Source organism: Elaeis guineensis, chromosome 3, assembly GCF_000442705.2.
Source record: "Elaeis guineensis isolate ETL-2024a chromosome 3, EG11, whole genome shotgun sequence".
Classification (NCBI taxonomy): Eukaryota; Viridiplantae; Streptophyta; class Magnoliopsida; order Arecales; family Arecaceae; genus Elaeis; species Elaeis guineensis.
The window spans coordinates 110,331,219-110,349,210 of NC_025995.2; the positions used below are offsets into that span (position 1 = coordinate 110,331,219).

General features: G+C 40.7%; 1 pseudogene; it reads right to left on the minus strand.

The window, feature by feature from the left end:
* Positions 1-1,405: 1,405 nt before the first annotated feature.
* Positions 1,406-17,510, minus strand: LOC105041529 (uncharacterized; annotated as a pseudogene).
* Between the last annotated feature and the right edge of the window lie 482 nt (positions 17,511-17,992).

A 17,992-nucleotide genomic window follows, 5' to 3' on the forward strand; every position in this document is an offset into this window, starting at 1 on the left:
TGGGTGAAGTTGCTCGATATAGCCCAATTCTCTTACAACTTGCAACGGAGCTCTGCATCGGGCAAGAGCCCCTTCGAAATCATCACTGGTCAGCAACCCTCCACTCCGCATACAGTGGTTGTGGGGTATACAGGAAATAGCCCATCTGCATATCATTTGGCCAAGGAGTGGCATCGCAATACGGAGATTGCACGGGCATACCTTGAGAAGGCTGCTAAGAAGATGAAAAAGTGGGCTGATAGGGGAAGGAGACCTTTGGACTTCAAGCAAGGCGACATGGTGCTGGTCAAGCTCCAACCAGCTCAACTTCGGTTCTTTCGCAAAGTGCATAAAGGACTGGTTCGCAAGTATGAAGGTCCATTCCCTATCATTAGAAGGGTAGGAAATGTATCCTACCAGTTGCAACTTCCCGTATGGTTCAAGGTGCATCCTGTATTCCATGGAAGTTGCCTCAAGCCGTACCATGCCGACCAGGTGGATCCCACGAGGAACATGTCAAGCCGTCCAACCCCTACTTCTACCTCCTTGGAGAGACGGGTCGACATCATTCTGATGGATAGAGTTCAAGTTTTACCCAGTGGTGCAGAAGAAATCCAATACTTGGTGAAGTGGAGAGGACTTCCCGAGTCAGAAGCCAGCTGGGAACCGGAGGATTCGCTACGGCATGAGGAGGATCGGGTCGAAGCATACAGAAGGAGCACATCAACGAGGACGTCGATCTGATCAAGTGGGGGAGTCTGTCAGGGCCTTTTTCCTTGCATTTTTGTTTGGCAATGGCCTCTGACACAATCTTGTACATACCTTGTAACTAGATGGCATGAACAACCGCCGCCACACCATTTTTCCTTGTTTTGGGTGGGTTTTGGGGTGTTTTCATCATGTCGGGGCTTCCGAAGGCGAGCCATGAAAATGCAATGCCGCTCGATCATTTGGAACCCCCGGGGTGGGATTTGGATGGATGCCCTGCTTGTATAGTGTTGGGAGGGTGGGCGAGAACAATCCAGTGGGCCGGTTTCCTTGCGGATTCTTGCGGTGTCCATTGTTGCCTCCCCTGCCTCCTGAGCCCCTAATTGTAGTCTGAGTAGCGGTTGTATAGGCTTGTATTCCTCTGATTTCATTAATGAAAATACCGTTCTTACAGTGCCATATCTGAGCGTGTTGCCGTACCTTTTTCTTGTATTTTTTTGTGCATCTTGCTGGGTGCATTTTGGCTGGCGCCGCACGGGTTTGCTCGTCCAAGAGGCGAAGTCCGTGACAATAGGTCAGCTTGTCCTTTGGAGATGCAGCACCGCTGCAGAACATGGCTTTTACCAATTTGGTCCTTACCTCAATTTTTTTGGATAGTCTATCCAGCAAAACGTAGCGGGCACAAAGGTCGGAAGCCCTATATAGTGAGATGATGCCATTATCATAAAATGAGTCAACTGCCATTGCACCATCCATCACCAATGACTGATTTGAACAATACAAGGTTATTGTCCCTTTCATTACAACTGCAAGAACCCAGAGCACGATACCATCATCTGACTCCCTGTGAATCATTGAATGCAGCTGTTCCTTTGAACTTAAATAACACAGTGCACCACCTATTTTATATACCACAAGGACTTCCTTCGGTTGGTGCCTGCTGTTGGATGCCAAATGTATATGAATTACATTGCCTGCAAATAAAGGTGCAGTTAGAAACCTAGATTAGAGATGGATTAGAAGAAATTGCAATTTCTAAACTCAGAGGTAAACTTTGTGAGAAAGGAGGATAGGCTTACTTAGCATGATTGCTCAGTTGGCCTTGCCAATATAAATGAGGATTCCGGATTTACTGACATCAGCAACTTGATCAGAACAACCTCATGTCGGTAAGGAATTCTGAGGGTTGACTCTAAAAGTCCTGCCCAGGAAAACCCAGAGTGAAAGAAAACAAAATGTTCCTTACCTTTTTATGGAGAATAAAATGCTAGTTCATGGTTGAGCTTACCAGGCGAAAGATTTCGTACCTCATACAATACCTTTGCTAGGGGATTGGAGGCCCCATGGTTTACAGCCAAACAGCTCATTGGCTGAAACCCAATCATCTTCCCATCTCCTGACAAGACCACCTAAATAAGCACAGGGAAATGTATCACAGCAACATGAGAAAAAGCATAGGGAAATGTAATTGAACAAGTTTAACAAAATGCAAAACAGTTTGCACACATAATCATTTATCTTAATAACAACAGCCATGACTGGCTGGACTATATTGAGCACTTCTTGCTTGAAGGAGCATGTAGAGACCAAAACTAAGAAAATAGATTCAGATAAATTCAAAATAGACTGATACTAATTTTTAATGTTGTAAAAAATAAATCTAATACATTAAATACAGTAATAAGAAATAATGACAGAATTTTTTTTGGATAGATAATAAAAATATCAATAACAATAACAACTAACAAATAGTATTTATTGCTCAGTACTTCATACCTAATAGCAATTATTATAAAATAATCAATGTTTTCATATTACTAATATCTGTATCAGGTCCTCTGAAACCAGCATCAAACATGACAATCAGCTTCACGCTACCTCACCTGCATGGCCCGCATAAGAATGCTTTACATATGTGGCTCCAAAATATTAGGCAGGTTCAAATATTAGCTGCACATGTGCCTGCACAATGCTAAGTGGATTGCCTTTTTGATCTAGTTATAGCATGTCCACATATGGTAACCGCATATAGGCAAAAAAAGCCCGTGCAGTCAAGGGACCAATATCCATATGCAAGTACACATGCGGCAATATGCACCACATTTTACAACACTAACTACAGCTATGGTATAAAGATCCGATAGTCAACCAAACCTTGTTTACCGTAGAAAACTACATAATAATATTTGAGAAAAGGGTAAGAGGAGGAAAGTGTTTGAAATCTTAAGGACCGAAAATACAGCTATAATCTGTGCAGGGAAAGTGTTTTTCAACTTATCTTTCACGACTGTGGATCATGAAGTTTCTCATTGTGATGATGCTCCATAACAAGGAGGTTACAAAGCAGATCTTTAAGGAAAAGACAAAGGAGGAGGCTCCCTAAAACGTGATATTGATTTTTATGACAAACTCATGACGATTATACAGCGGGCTTGGTGCAACAGTAAGGTTGCTCCATCTGAACCTCCCCAAACTCTGCAGTCATTAGAGCCTCATACATCAGGACACCTTTTTTTTTAATTCACATCAAAAAATAAGTGGAGGTTCCCGACAACTAAAGTCAGAAAGCATCAAAATCTCTGACATCCTCAATAGAAAGCATGATATATATTCGGGATGATAAAAACTGGTTACGAGTCAGGAAGCTTAAGCAAATCGTACGGTGCAGACAGAAGTGAACAAACTAAAGATATTCAATCACCTCAGTAATGAATAAGGATAGCAAAAATGCCATTACTTTTCATGTACGTAACATGAAATGAATTGATTGATGTCATGGCTAATGTAATTCAAAGGTTTGAATATTGGTGCGGTTGCTTCTGCTTTCTCTAAGTATACTGATGCTATTGACTTGTACAGGGGGAATAAAAGAGAACCTTAAGACTTTAAAAGAGAGACAATGTAAGTCAAGAAATAAAAAAATTGTTTGCATACAGTTTTCACCAATAATCATATGATAGATCTGAAAGTCTGCATACAGTTCTCATTAATAATCATTGGATAGGTTTGATATTCAGAGTTTCAAGTCATGAATAAGTCTACCAAACTGGCTTAAATCAAGGTTCGTAATACCAGTTTCGGTATGTGTACTAGTACCAAATATTGGTTTGGCACAAATAGCATGAGGTAGTACAGGCTGGTATTGGCAAACCTTGGCGAAAATAGCCATATATGGTTCTACAAAATGTTAAACATGCTGGAAATACAAAGTTTTCAACTGTATGCTATACAACCATTAATGCACACTTAAATTCTGATACCAGAGATTTATCAAGGATGCCAATATTGCAATATTATTGGACTAATTATATCAATCTAAGTTTTTGCCTAAAGCTCAAACTGCACCACAGTTACACTGCTTTAATTATATTATGGGAAAAGAAGAAATGCAATATAAGAATATAATACCTGAAAACTAGCAATATCCTGTACAGTGGACTGAGCGTCCAAGTTAATTGTCTCAGAAGAAGATATACCGGACGATAATTCTGCACTAGGTTGTACATCAGCAGAACAATTTGTAGCATCTTCTCCGCTACCAGAAATCGCATGCAAAATGATATTCTTATTCCTCAAGCAATGAGGAAGTTTTCCCGTCCATGCACCAACAGCTGCATCAAACATTATATCCCCAGGCCAACCAAGTGCATCCTTGATCTCTGACAACTGATATGCACAAAGCCTCTAGCTATCCACGAAAGATATGGAATCAGAACAAAAATCTGGCTAACTGGAGAACATAAATGCAAGAAATGAACCTTTACAATAAGTAACTACATGGTAGACCAGAACATACATAAAAGGCGTACTGCTGCAAAAGCTGTGCTACTTAAACTCTCATGGAATTACCCAGCTTTTAGAAAATAAATTTGCTTGAAAAGCAAAACTAAATCCATTATATTTTGGACAAAATCCATACACATGCACACTAGATGATGGGTGCATAAACTCAGCAATCACACAGCACTACATACCTCAGCAACTTCAAGCAACTGAAGATAGCAACGATCAGTTTCAGATAATGAAACGGAAGTATGCTGTTCCAAAGCTTTTATGGATTTCTGAACGTGGGGCCGAAATACTTGAGCAAGAACACTGACGAAAATAACAATGAACCCACTAGCTAAAGCCACAAATATCATTTTCCATGCAGAATTCTGCAGCAAGTATGATCAACAGTTATGATATGCTATTGCATAAAATATGAACTACTTTATACGTCAGTTGGACACCATCATATAGGGTAAAGACAACAAATAGTATGTGATGGTTTTTAGGCCTAAAGTTATTTATATTATGATGTCTCATTAACTTACATTGTGTAAAGATCAGCTCACATAAACTTCATGATGCACATTTATTCTCAAATATAGGTAATCATAGCATAATTTTTATTAGCCAAATACATAAAAATAAAAGAAGCTGAACATACACCCAAAAGAGAAGCATGTGCTTGCCTTATTCCTTGAGACATTAGATGATTTTGTAATCAAGCCATATGAAAGCTGTTTGTCTGGTAATGTGTATCGGTCTTCATGATACATGCCAAGAATATTTGCCAATTCCACCTGCATTTTATTTTATTTTGTAGTCAAAACAATCTTGTGTGACATTTTCCAAAAAATACCTCCCAATTTTTTTGATGAAATATTTTAACAAACAAAAATTTGATCATAAAATAACTTTCTCATCAAGAATCAACCGAAAGTCATATAGCTGAAAGTTTGTCTGGTAAAAACAATCTAACAAAGACTCTTGATGCTCGAATTTGAGTTCAAGGGTCAGGAAAAAGAAGGGATAGACCAAATGAATGAAAGACAAATTCTAAGAAAGGATTTAAAAGAACTTTCACTGTCATTCAATTCTTCAAGCTAGCCCTTCATTGGTTTTCCCACCCGCATCAAGCCTTGTAATTTCATACAACAATTCAAATGATTTATGTCAAGTTCAGAAAATATAGTATAACTTTCATAAACATTATAAAGCCATGCCCTAATTTACTGTTGATGTAGTATGTATGGGAAAAGGCTTGTTGCTTAAGGTTATGCTCATGGTTAAGGTTATCCTAATAAATGACAGTGCTACTTATGAAAGATGAATGTGAGGATTTTTGCATGTATTGGTCACTCTATTCTCAGGGGAAAAAAAAAGTTTCCATCAGTCAACTTTACATAAACACAACCATGCAATTGAAAAAGAATGGTGAGTAACTGCATGGACACTTGGAAAGCAAGAATGAATCCCACTAAAGATGTATGCCATCAATCTTTGGCTTTCTTTGGGATGGGAAGAGGTGTCTCTAACTAAAGAAATGCATCGCATGTGCACATGGAGATGTCTAGAATGCATTATGGTGCTCAAGTAAATTAAAAGGTCTATGAGAAACCAACTAGAGTGACAAAAGTTAAGAGAATTCGATATATTCTTAGCATATACAATTTGGTTCATTGGCTTTAGAATACTTATTCATTGATGAGTAAATGAGAACTAGGATGGTAAGGAACCCCTATATCTAGCAATCCAGACTCGAAGCACCACTTAGGGCCTGTTTGGATGTCTAAGCACAAAATCTCATGGGATTCATGGGTTGGGCCAGCACAACTAGAAAAAATTAGCCTAAGCTAGGCTTGTATTCACAAATATCCAGAAGTGGGCCAGCCTAAATCCCGCAGAGAGGAAAAAAGACCTTAGCTCAGGCTAATTTTTTTTTAGTTGTGCTGGCCCATGTTAGGGACTCATTTGTGGGGAAAGTTTATAGAAGGCGCAAGACTCGGGCAAGGATAGAAGTTGGATCGATGGAGCAGCTGGCTGAATGATTTTCGAGCAGAGACAAAGGCTTGATCAAGGAAACAACTGCCTGAATAGTCAAGATTTCTAATAATAATTCTGCTATTTGGGAAAACAGTTGGCTGAATAGTCAAGATTTCTAATAATAATTCTGCTATTTGGAAAAACAGCTGGCTGAATAGTCAAGATTTTCTAATCATAATTCTGCTATTTGTTAGGCTTCTTCTTAGTCAAGATTTCTAATTTTATTTCTATTTCCTCTTAAGACCTTTGTAGCCTTTTATTATAAGGCAGTACTATCGTATCAATGGAGGGAGGAGATTATCCAACAAATTCTTGTTTCTTTGAGGTGGGTGCTCCCTCTAAACGAGCCCCATTATAATTCACCAGCAACCATAGGTTCTTCCCACAGAGGGAAGAACACAAACATGGGAAAGTCTACGCGGCTAGAGGAAGACTTTCCTATTCACAGACCCGTAACTAGATCCTTGAGTCGGAACCTCAACAACTTGGTATCAGAGCAAGGAGTTATGGGTGATCAATCTCACTTGGAGGAAAACCTGGACGAATTCAGTCAATGGACAGAAGCCAGGCTACAAGTCTCGGAAGAACGCTTTACACAATATGCCCAAGATTAGAAGGAAATGCAGGCAATGTTCGAGGGGATCTCCAGACAAATAGCGGCTCTCGAAAAAGGACCTAGTGTTGGGCAGCCTCATGAGTGGCAATGGGGCTCGGGAAGTGTCGGCCATCAAAATTTTTCTACCCGCTTGGAAGAAAAGGACAAAGGGTCGTCAAGGCATAGGGATGGTGCCGCGTTATACCAAGCTCGACTTTTCAACCCATGATGGAACGAAAGAGCCCCTAGGGTGGCTCAATCGTTGCATCTAATTTTTTCAGAATCAACGCACTTCGGAGGCTGACAAGGTAAGGTTAGCTGCATACCATATGATGGATGATGTGCAATTGTGGTTTTATAAACTTGAGCAGGAGGAATCGGATTTACCATGGGATACCTTCAAGAACTATTGTCACCTTCGATTTGGTTCACCCCTCCAAAGTAACATATTGGGGGAGTTGGTTAACCTTAAACAAACGGGCTCGATAGATGATTACCAGCGGCAATTTCAAGCCTTATTGGCACGAGCCACATCAGTCTGCCCCGACCAGCAAGTTGATCTCTTCATCGTCGGGTTAATAGAGACCCTCAGAGTGCATGTGGAGCTGCAAAATCCACCTAATCTAGTAACTGCTATGAGCTTGGCGTGGATGTTTGAAAGAAGGCAGCAGATCGCGTCACCTAGAGCAAGCAAAGGGAGTGAGCAGCACAAGTCTACAACAACTTGGACGACCTAGCAACCTGCCACTACAGGTCTAGCCTCGGTTAAAATAGGGAAGGAAGGAGCTACCACTGCAGCAACGATTGGGAGCTCAAACAACATGACTGGGCCAACATTCCAAAGATTGAGCAAAGGGAAAATGGCAGAAAGAAGAGCCAAGGGGCTCTGTTATAATTGTGATGAGCAATATACGTTCGGGCACCAGTGCAAACAACTCTTCTGGCTCGAGGTAGAGGATTGGACAGAACCCCTAAAGAATGGGGAAGAAACAGCATTGGGAGAACCAAAAATATCCCTCAACGCAATCACCGGTCTACTCTCTTCTCAAACCATGCAAGTACAAGCTAGGGTGGGGGAATACACGGCTCGTTTTGGTGGATTCGGATAGTACTCAAAATTTTGTGAGTAAAGCAGCAACAATCCGGCTTAGTCTCCCTATCCAACAACGCACGGGGGCTTGCAAGTATCAGTGGCCAACGGAGAGAAAATTTTCAGCTTGGGGATTTGTGAATCGGTAACCCTATATGTCAATTCGGATTCATTTACCACTGACCTATTTGTAATTCCTTTAGCAGGGTTTGATGTGGTACTGGGGGTAAAGTGGTTATGGACATTAGATCCAATTGTTTGGGACTTTGGGTCCCTCACCATGAATTTTGATGTGGAGGGGAAGAAGGTTACGTTGCATGGGCAGCAACCCCATGGAACCAATGCATAGCTACGGCTCCACATGGCCACTGGAGACAAAAATGGACCTACCCAATTAAATGAATTACTGACTAAATTTTTTGACTTGTTTCAGCAACCAACAGGCCTACCTCCAATCCGCAAGTATGATCATAGAATTAATTTGGTGCCAGATTCAGGACCAATGGTGGTGAGGCCTTATCGGTACCGTCATTTGCAAGAGGATGAGATTGAAAAGCAGTGCGAGGACATGTTGCAGCAGGGAATTATTAGATCGAGTCGCTCCCCCTTTTCGTCCCCAGTGTTGCTTGTTCAAAAGCAAGATGGTTTATAGAGATTTTGTATCGACTATCGGGAATTGAATGCCAAAACTGTCAAAGATAAATTCCCTATTTCGATGGTTGACAAGTTATTGGATGAGCTACATGGTGCCAAGTTCTTCACCAAGCTAGACCTCCGCTCAGGTTATCATCAGGTTTGCATGGACCCCTCAGATGTCGAAAAAACCGCCTTCAGAACACACCACGCGCATTTTGAGTTCTTGGTGATGCCCTTCGGGCTTACAAACACCCCATCCTCTTTTCAGGCACTCATGAATGAAGTTTTCAGGGAGTATCTACGTAAGTTCATCCTAATCTTTTTTGATGATATTTTGATCTATAGCAAGACTTGGACTGACCACATGAGACATATCAGGAAGGTTTTTCAATTACTTCATGCTCACCACCTCTTTTTGAAACAATCTAAGTGTTCTCTTGTAGAGCAACAGGTGGCCTATTTAGGGCACATAATCACCGATAGGGGAGTTTCAGCAGATGAACAGAAAATTCAAACTGTAAGAGATTGGCCTGAACCAAAATCAACAAAATCCTTGCATTTCTTGGGGCTTGCGAGGTACTACCGCAAATTTATCAAAGACTACGGCTTGATGGCTGCCCCATTGACAAGACCACTTAAAAGAAATTCTTTCAATTGTAGTGCAGAGGCAGCAACATCATTTCAACAATTAAAGGAGGCCCTATCAGCAGCTCCGGTCCTACAGCTACCTAATTTTTTAGCAAATTTGTGGTTGAGTGTGCTGCTTCAGGAGGGAGGATTGGAGCAGTTATTTAGCAACATGGCCACCCCATAGCGTTCTTTAGCAGAAAATTAGCAGATCGCCATTTCAAGTTGCCTGCATACGAGCGTGAAGTAATTGGCCTTGCCAAAGCGGTCTAACACTGGAGGCCTTATCTTTGGAGGCGTGCATTTTTGATCAAGACGATCATTTTAGTCTCAAATATTTATTGGATCAATGCTTGACAACATCTCCCCAACAACACTAGATAAGCAAGTTGCTTGGGTTCGATTTCAGAGTGAAGTATTAAGCCGGTCAGCTCAATAAAACTGTTGATGCTCTATCAAGGCCAGATGAAAATGAGGGACTGTTGCTTGCTATGTCCCTACCAGTAGTAGGATTTTTCGACGCGATAAGGGCTGAAATTGGAAGCTCTGATGCTTTGAAGGAGCTACGGGCCAGAATTGAAAATGGGAAATCAGAGGAGCAGTGGACTACCCGAGATGGTTTGATTCTTTATAAAAATCATGTATTTATAATACCCACTTCACTACTAATTCAAACAATTGTTGCAGGCTTTCATGATGGAACCCATCAAGGGGTCCAAAAGACCTTTCAATGCATTAGAGCTGATTTTTTCTGGAAGGGCATGAAGACCACCATAAAAGAGTACATTGCTGCTTGCACTACTTGCCAGGGCACCAAGGCTGAACACTTACACCTCGCCAGACTCTTGCAACCTGTGGAGGTACCGACACAGATCTGGGCAGACATTTCAATGGACTTCATAGATGGACTTCCAAAATCCTGCGGCAAATCTATCTTATTCGTGGTGGTAGACAGATTCACTAAATTTGCCCATTTTATACCATTGGCCCATCCTTACACTGCTATTACAGTGGCTCATGCATTCTTTGAGCATGTTTTCAGGTTGCATGGGTTGCCTGAATCGATTGGTGTGATTGAGATGCTGTTTTTACTAGTAACTTTTGGCAGAAACTATTCAGATTATCAGGCACTACTTTGGCATTTTCTTCAGCATACCACCCTCAAACAGATAACCAGACCGAGGTGGTTAACAGAACTATCGAGATGTACCTTCGATATTTCATGGGAGACAAACCGAAGATATGGACCACTTGGATTGCGTGGGCGGAATATTGCTATAACACCTCCTTCCACACTTCATTGAAGACCTCTCCATTTTAGGTGGTGTATGGTCGGGCCCCCCCTCGCCTTTTCTCTTATGTGGCCGATCATCCAAAGTCGATGCCATGGATAGAGCATTGGAGGAAAGGGATCAAGTCTTGAATGAAATTCGATCTCGCCTGCTACAAGCGCAAGAACACATAAAACAATATTATGACAAGGGCCATCGTGATGTGCCATTTCAGGTTGGACAGTTTGTGTGGTTACGCCTCCACCCCTATTAGCAAATCATAGTGATAGGCGGCGTTATTCTAAATTATTACCCAAGTTTTATGGCCCCTTCAAGATTGTCCGTGAGATTGGATTGGTTTCTTATCAATTGGCATTGCCTTCCCATGTCAAAATACATGATGTATTCCATGTGTCACTGCTAAAGGAATACAAAGGTGCACCTCCAGAGACTGAACCTACACTACCTCCCTTGGTTGATGGCAAGATAGTTCCTATACCTCAAACCATTATCCGTGCTCATCTCAATAGGGGCTCGTGGGAGGTCTTGGTGCAACGGTGCTGCCTGCTAAGTACTGAAGCTACATGGGAGCCCATCATGGATATCCGAAGTGCTTATCCAGACTTTGAGCTTAAGAACAAGCTCTTTGCCCAGGCAGGGAGTGATGTTAGGGACTTATTTATGGGGAAAGTTTATGGAAGGCGCAAGACTCAGGCAAAGACAGAGGCTGGATCGATGGAGCAGCTGGCTGAATGATTTTCGGACAGAGACAAAGGCTTGATCAAGGAAAACAGCTGGCTGAATAGTCAAGATTTCTAATAATAATTCTAATATTTGAAAAAATAACTGGTTAAATAGTCAAGATTTTCTAATAATAATTTTGCTATTTGTTAAGCTTCTTGTTAGTCAAGATTTCTAATTTTATTTCTATTTCCTTTTAAGATCTTTGTAGCCTTTTATTATAAGGCAGTACTATCGTATCAATGGAGGGAGGAGATTATCAAACAAATTCTTGTTTCTTTGAGGTGGGTGCTCCCTTTAAATGAGCCCCGTTACAATTCACCAACAACCATAGATTTTTCTCAGAGGGAAGAACACAAATAGGAAAAAGTCTACGCGGATAGAGGAAGACTTTTCCGTTCACAGACTCGTAACTAGATCCTTAAGTCGGAACCTCAACAGCCCGACCCACGAATCCCATGAGATTTTGGGCCCAAATATCCAAACAGGCCCTTAGAGGTAACTAGCAAATAAACATAAATAGATGTCAAGGGATAACGTATGCATTTCCAGTATTCTCAATATAATCTCAGTGGTTGGTCTAGTGAACGTGGCTATGTTAAGTGCAAGGACAATGAGGGCAACAAGAGCTTAGTTCAGGTGCGATGATGACATCATTAATTTATTTGGGTAGTTTTAAAGGGCAAAAAAGAAAATTTGGGACATCAAAGTCATGGATTCATACATTTAGATCCCATCACTGCAAGTTTTCAACTTTCACTTTCAAAAACATGAATCAAGACAGAAATGGCGTTTAATAACACTTTTCATTTTCAGTTTTTGATAACCCTTTCTCACTAGTTTCTAGAAATTGTGGAAACCAAAAAGTAGAAAATTTTCGACATCAAAGACATGGATTCACACTTTTAGACCCCATCACGGCAAGTTTTTGGTTCACTTTCAAAAACATGAATCCAAAGAAGAAGAAGAAGAAGAAGAAGAAGAAAGTTTTCACTTTCAAAAAAACACAAATTGATAACCCTTTCTCACTAGTTTCTAGAAATTGTAGAAACCAAAAAATAGAAATTTTGGACATCAAAGACATGGATTCATACATTTACACCCCATCACTGCAAGCTTTCAGTTTTCACTTTCAAAAACACAAATCAGAAGAAGAAGAAGCTGCTTTAGAATAGAAGACCAAAAGCAATCGGTTCACATAGAAATAGTTCCACATTTTTAGAAGAAGTGATGGAAGTGATGCTAAACTAAACCTTAATAATGCAGGACATATGCGACAAAGCTTCATGATTGATAGTTCAACAAGAATAGAATACCAATAGCAGTCGGTTCACATTGAAACGGTTCCACATTTTTAGCCCCATCCATGTATTTGCAGCAAGATCCATAAACTTGACTCCATAATCAACATGGCATCCAAGGAAAGCACAAGGATTAAAAAGGGCATCCCAATGCATGAGGCTCTCAACACTACAAGGTCTGGGGAGGGTTAAAGTAACACAGCCCCAACCCTACATGTAGAGAGGCTATTTTCGTGTTTTCAAACCCATGACACTTATATCACAATGGATCATTGCACCAAGGCCCATCCTCAGTAAAGGCACAAGGATAGTTCACCCATCCTCAGATCATAAACCCTTATCTTGATAAGTCAAGTAAAACAAGATTTACAAATTTACAAACTGATGGGGGCTCTACAATGTTACCCTGTGTTTAATAGTAGTTTAATGGTTGAGAAGGATAAGCATCATCAATTTTTTTAGCAAATTGATGGAAAAGTTGTCTTCTACAAGTTTGGGGTGTTTCAACACAAACTTAAGGCCGCATCCTGAACTTGAAGAACACAACTATAAGTGAAGTGGGGGAGGGGAAGAGAGAGAGTGAAGAGAGAGAGAGTGTGTGAGAGACAAAGAGAGAGAGAAACTATACAAGTGGTGATTGATGACTCCAATGATTTTATAAAAGTTGTTGAGACGTAGAGGATAGAACAACTGAGTCAACATAAGTAATGGAGGAGCAAGCAAGCGTATGGAGACATGTTGAGGCTTGTGTAACTAAGTCACCCATCAATTGGAAGTTTGAAACTAATATGCAAGGACCTGAGATTGCAAAAGCTTTCTGAAACCAAGCTCTATATTTTGGTTGGGGGTGGGGGAAGGGTGGTTTTGCATTAAGCTCCTTTATATGGATTTGAGAGTGGTGGACAGCAATAAGTGGCCTCAAACTACTTATAAGGGGAAAATGAGTGTGAAAGTTGTTCATTATGGAATTGTTGAAAATATAGCTAACTAGAGATATGCACTTAGCGTGCATAGTTATATTATAATTGTTGGTTCTATTAGAAGAAATCTAGAAATGAAGAATGATTTGGCACCTATCTTTTGGGATGATATGGGCTGACTTATGAAGGATATTCGAGATACAAAAAATGCAATCCTCAGTCTAAAAGGAACACAATTTAGTTTACTCTTAGTGTATGAACCTCCTACTCAGGGTATCACATCCACTTTGAGATCTTGATTTCAACTCACTTCCTAGAAATTCCACCCCTCTTTCATTAGGCATATATTGTTGCAAAAGTACTTTGTCAAAATAAACATATTTTTTATATATGAATGATCTATATTTCTAATTCCCATTTGAAAGAAAGAGGAAATTTTCAAAATGTAAACAAAAAGACTTTCCAAATGTTTCTTAGGTTGCTAGTTGCATATCTTAGGCCAATACCATGTATCCACAATGAGGTTCTAAAGTTCAAGAAACAATTATCATGGGCACCTACCTGGACACCTAACTAGGCTCAAAGCACCTAGGCAACCTAAATGGTCCACCAAGTGGGTGGTCACCTAATATTCGGAGCATCGGCCTACAAATCAGCATTGCTTGGGCCACCCTATTTCGCTAGGTAGTCACCCAAGCGAAATTTGACTCCAATTGACTTAAGATTGGGTCTGATCAACCAAACAAGGGAAACATTATTAAACACATAAAGAGACAAGATGAAAGAATAGGGCTGATTCAATCTTTAAAATATTAATTAAAAAAAAAAAAAACCACTAAGGCACAGTGGACTTCTATGCATTCCTCACCAAATTCAATCCATCTTTGCTCTCATCCACCCTTGATGGTGGCCAGCAGGATCATATAGCGGCTGGCAAGCTCGCATGGTGGTTTGCGGTCAACAATGACCACTCCATCTCTCTCTCCTCTCAACAGTAAATGTCTCCTCTCCCTCTCTCCTCTCTCACTCTGTCTCCTTCATTTCTCCATCTCACTTCCTTTTTCCCCTCCTTGTTCATGACCTTTTTCCCCTCCTTGTTCATGATGCTGTTAAACCCCTAAGGGATTTGTCCAAAGCTCCAAAACAGGAGACTTTAGTTTTTTCCTTTCTCCATTGCTATGAGAGACTTACTTTCCTCAATTCAAAAGAAATTAGGAAGTAATGCTCATAATCAGTAGTTGATACTTGATGCAGTTGTTGTTGCTATTTCAGATCCCAGGTAATGTTACCAAAGTCATTGAATTGTTATAATTGTTCCATTTTTATCTTTTACCTCAGATTGTTTTATTTTATTTTCCTTCTAATTCATTGGCTGATTTAGTTGAGTTGTTTTTCCTCTACCTAAGGATTCTTCCTTAAAACTTTAATTCTTTATTCAGTAACTAGATTTTGTCTAAGCATCATATGCTGCTCAACTTAAGAATTTATCATGTTTGGATCTTTAAGTTTATTATAAATAACATCTACCAATGTATTATACTTCAAATAGAACTCATGCATTAACTGTTAACAATGCATCTTTGAGTCATGTAATATGGATAATTTATCGAGAATAATGCAAGTTTTAATCAACAGTTGAAATATTTGGAGGTGTAAATGAATTTACAAATTTTGCACAAATTCTGTCAATCAGGCAACTGCCTAATCACTTAGGCTATCTGACAACTATGGACAATGCACATAGTTGAACCTCAGCCACTATAAGCACAATAAGTGATAGACTAATCATTGATCTCCAACTCTTTCCTGAAGACTTGATCGGACTTGTTAAGACAATTACAAGAAAAATATCTTAAAGAAAATGGAGACGGAACAGTTGATGAGACTGACTGAGCATTTACCAACAAGCAGCATGTATGATGCAAGTGTAATGGGAAGCAAGAAAAAATAAAGAAACATTTACAAGATCTGATTTAGGCTTTAGCATACAGAGATGATGCCAAAGTGGGATCAAGGTGCACAGGAAGCTCCACACATTGTCGCTACTATTACAATTAGTTCCTTCTCCTGAACATTTTGATTGCTTGCATTTAGTTTAAGCACCAGAACTATGTTCAATTAGTGATGCATTGTTTAGGAAATGGCACCTGATGTTTTAAGAAAGGATGGACTGGATTTCGTTGCTTTCAGCATTTATAAGTAATCCTTAAGGTCGGGATTTCACCATCATGCGATTGAACAAGTCACATGGAGTGCACATGTCAGTTACAAACTATCTAGAATGACCAGCTATAGAATGCTAAAAAATCTAATAAGAAGGTTAAGAGTGCAAGGAAAGAACAAATATACCATTTGGAAGTGGGTTAAAAGGACTTCCCACCTATTATCAGCTAATTTCAGCCATCCTTCAAGCTTTGCATCCTTAAATTTATAAGCATCAATTTGCAGCATGTAAGCAGGAATGGACTCGTTTGTCCAAGCACTGAATTCATGATCTCCGTGTTTATCCAACCTCGAATAACTAGGTGGTGCCCACCAACGATGCTTCAGCCCTTTGCCAGATTAAATTTGTCCGTGTTTCCTTGCACTTCTCACTATGTGACCTTCAGAAATTCTATATATACAAATTGATGAATCAATTGAGCAGTTCTTATGGGGCTTCTGAAGCCAACCAAATATATTTTTTGAAGCCAAAACACCCACATTTCCAAGGTAATTGCGTTCAGTGTCCTCAAGAGTGCAAGAAGAAATGGCGTCAGCAAGAGCTGAAAGAAACCTTTCATCTGATGGACTCATAGTAATGTCTGCTGTATCCTACCATACAGGATGAGCAAGTCAACTGAAATTACTAAACCAAAAGGTAAAACACAGAGTAAAATTATGCAAGCTAGTTATGGCCTCACGAGGGCTGGCAAGATCCTTCATATTCCTCTCAGTTCCCGGACAGAACAATGAGAGTTGGAAACTCCACAACCGTTGCAAGACAACTTGTCTAAATGTCAAAGCAAGTATATTCATGGAAACAGTCGGACTGCTGGATAGGATATCTGCAGTGAGACTACTACTCAACTTCTTGGCCTTTTCTTTCACCTTCTTGGCAGGCAAAAACTATCGACGCAGCAAACTTCTTAAAGAAAATTAAATCTTTCTTGAATAAATAAAATGATTGCGGAACAAAATCCAGCCAACTTATAATTTTCAAGAATTTTTCTACGGTAATTATACCAAGAAATTCTGAAAACAAAATATGAGGTTATAATCACAAAACTAGATCAAAATCAATTGCGTAATCAAACTAACCAGCCTGGTGGAGACCGTGCTGTGCTCGTCCGAGCCATCAGGGAACACCGTCTCGACGACCATAATGGAGGTGCCAGAAGAGAGGTGCTCGTCGGCGGCATCGCCGCCATCAGCAGCGGCGGCGGTGAGGGCCTGGTCATAGTCAACGGCCCCAACGAGGGTGAGGCGGGCGAGGCCACCCTCACAGGACCGAACGGCCGGCAAGTGAGTCCTAGCCTCATCGCCGGGGCCGTCCAACAATCCGGCGAGGGCCTGGAGGACCTCCTGATCGGTGGCCGGAAAAACGGCTGGAGGCCGGTGGCGGAGGTGAAAGAAGAACGGCCGGCGGATGGTGTGGGTTTGAGGGTGGAAGAAGGCAGGCTCTGGAAGAAGGGAGGGGGATCGAGGGAGGAAGGGGAACGAGGGGAGGAAGAGAAGGAGAGGAGATTGGAGGGAGGGGACTGACATTCGCTGCGGATGTGGGCGCGGGAAAGGCCAGGGTGGGGTTTTGGGTTTCGGGAAACCTCTTTCGCTTTTGCTTCACGCTTTGCCGGTTTCAAAACGGCTCAATCGCCGCTTATAATATCTTCGTTCTCCGGGATGGACAAATTAATTTCTCCTTTTTTATTTATTTATTTTTTACAGAATCGGCGGCGAAGTTGCCGGTATTAAGGTCCATGCATCGTACATTACATCAGACTGTATACAACATTAAACTCACTATGATTGTCCGTCATCCATCCCTGACGTGGGATGACTTCATTAGGACTATGGTTATGATACGGTTTTCAGTTGCCTTCGGTAAAAATGTCATTTTCTATGTCTTGCCATATACATGTTTCCTTTTAATACCCTCATCTGTTCAAGTCATTCCTCCTAATCATTTTGTTGCAGGTTTTGTAAGTTTACTAGTCCCAGAGGTTGTATCGGTTCTTCTGTACATTGTTACATCTTCTGCCTCTATACTCTCTGTCTTTGATGAAGCTTTTAACACCCTCATCTGTTCAAAGTCATTCCTCCTTATCATTTTGCTG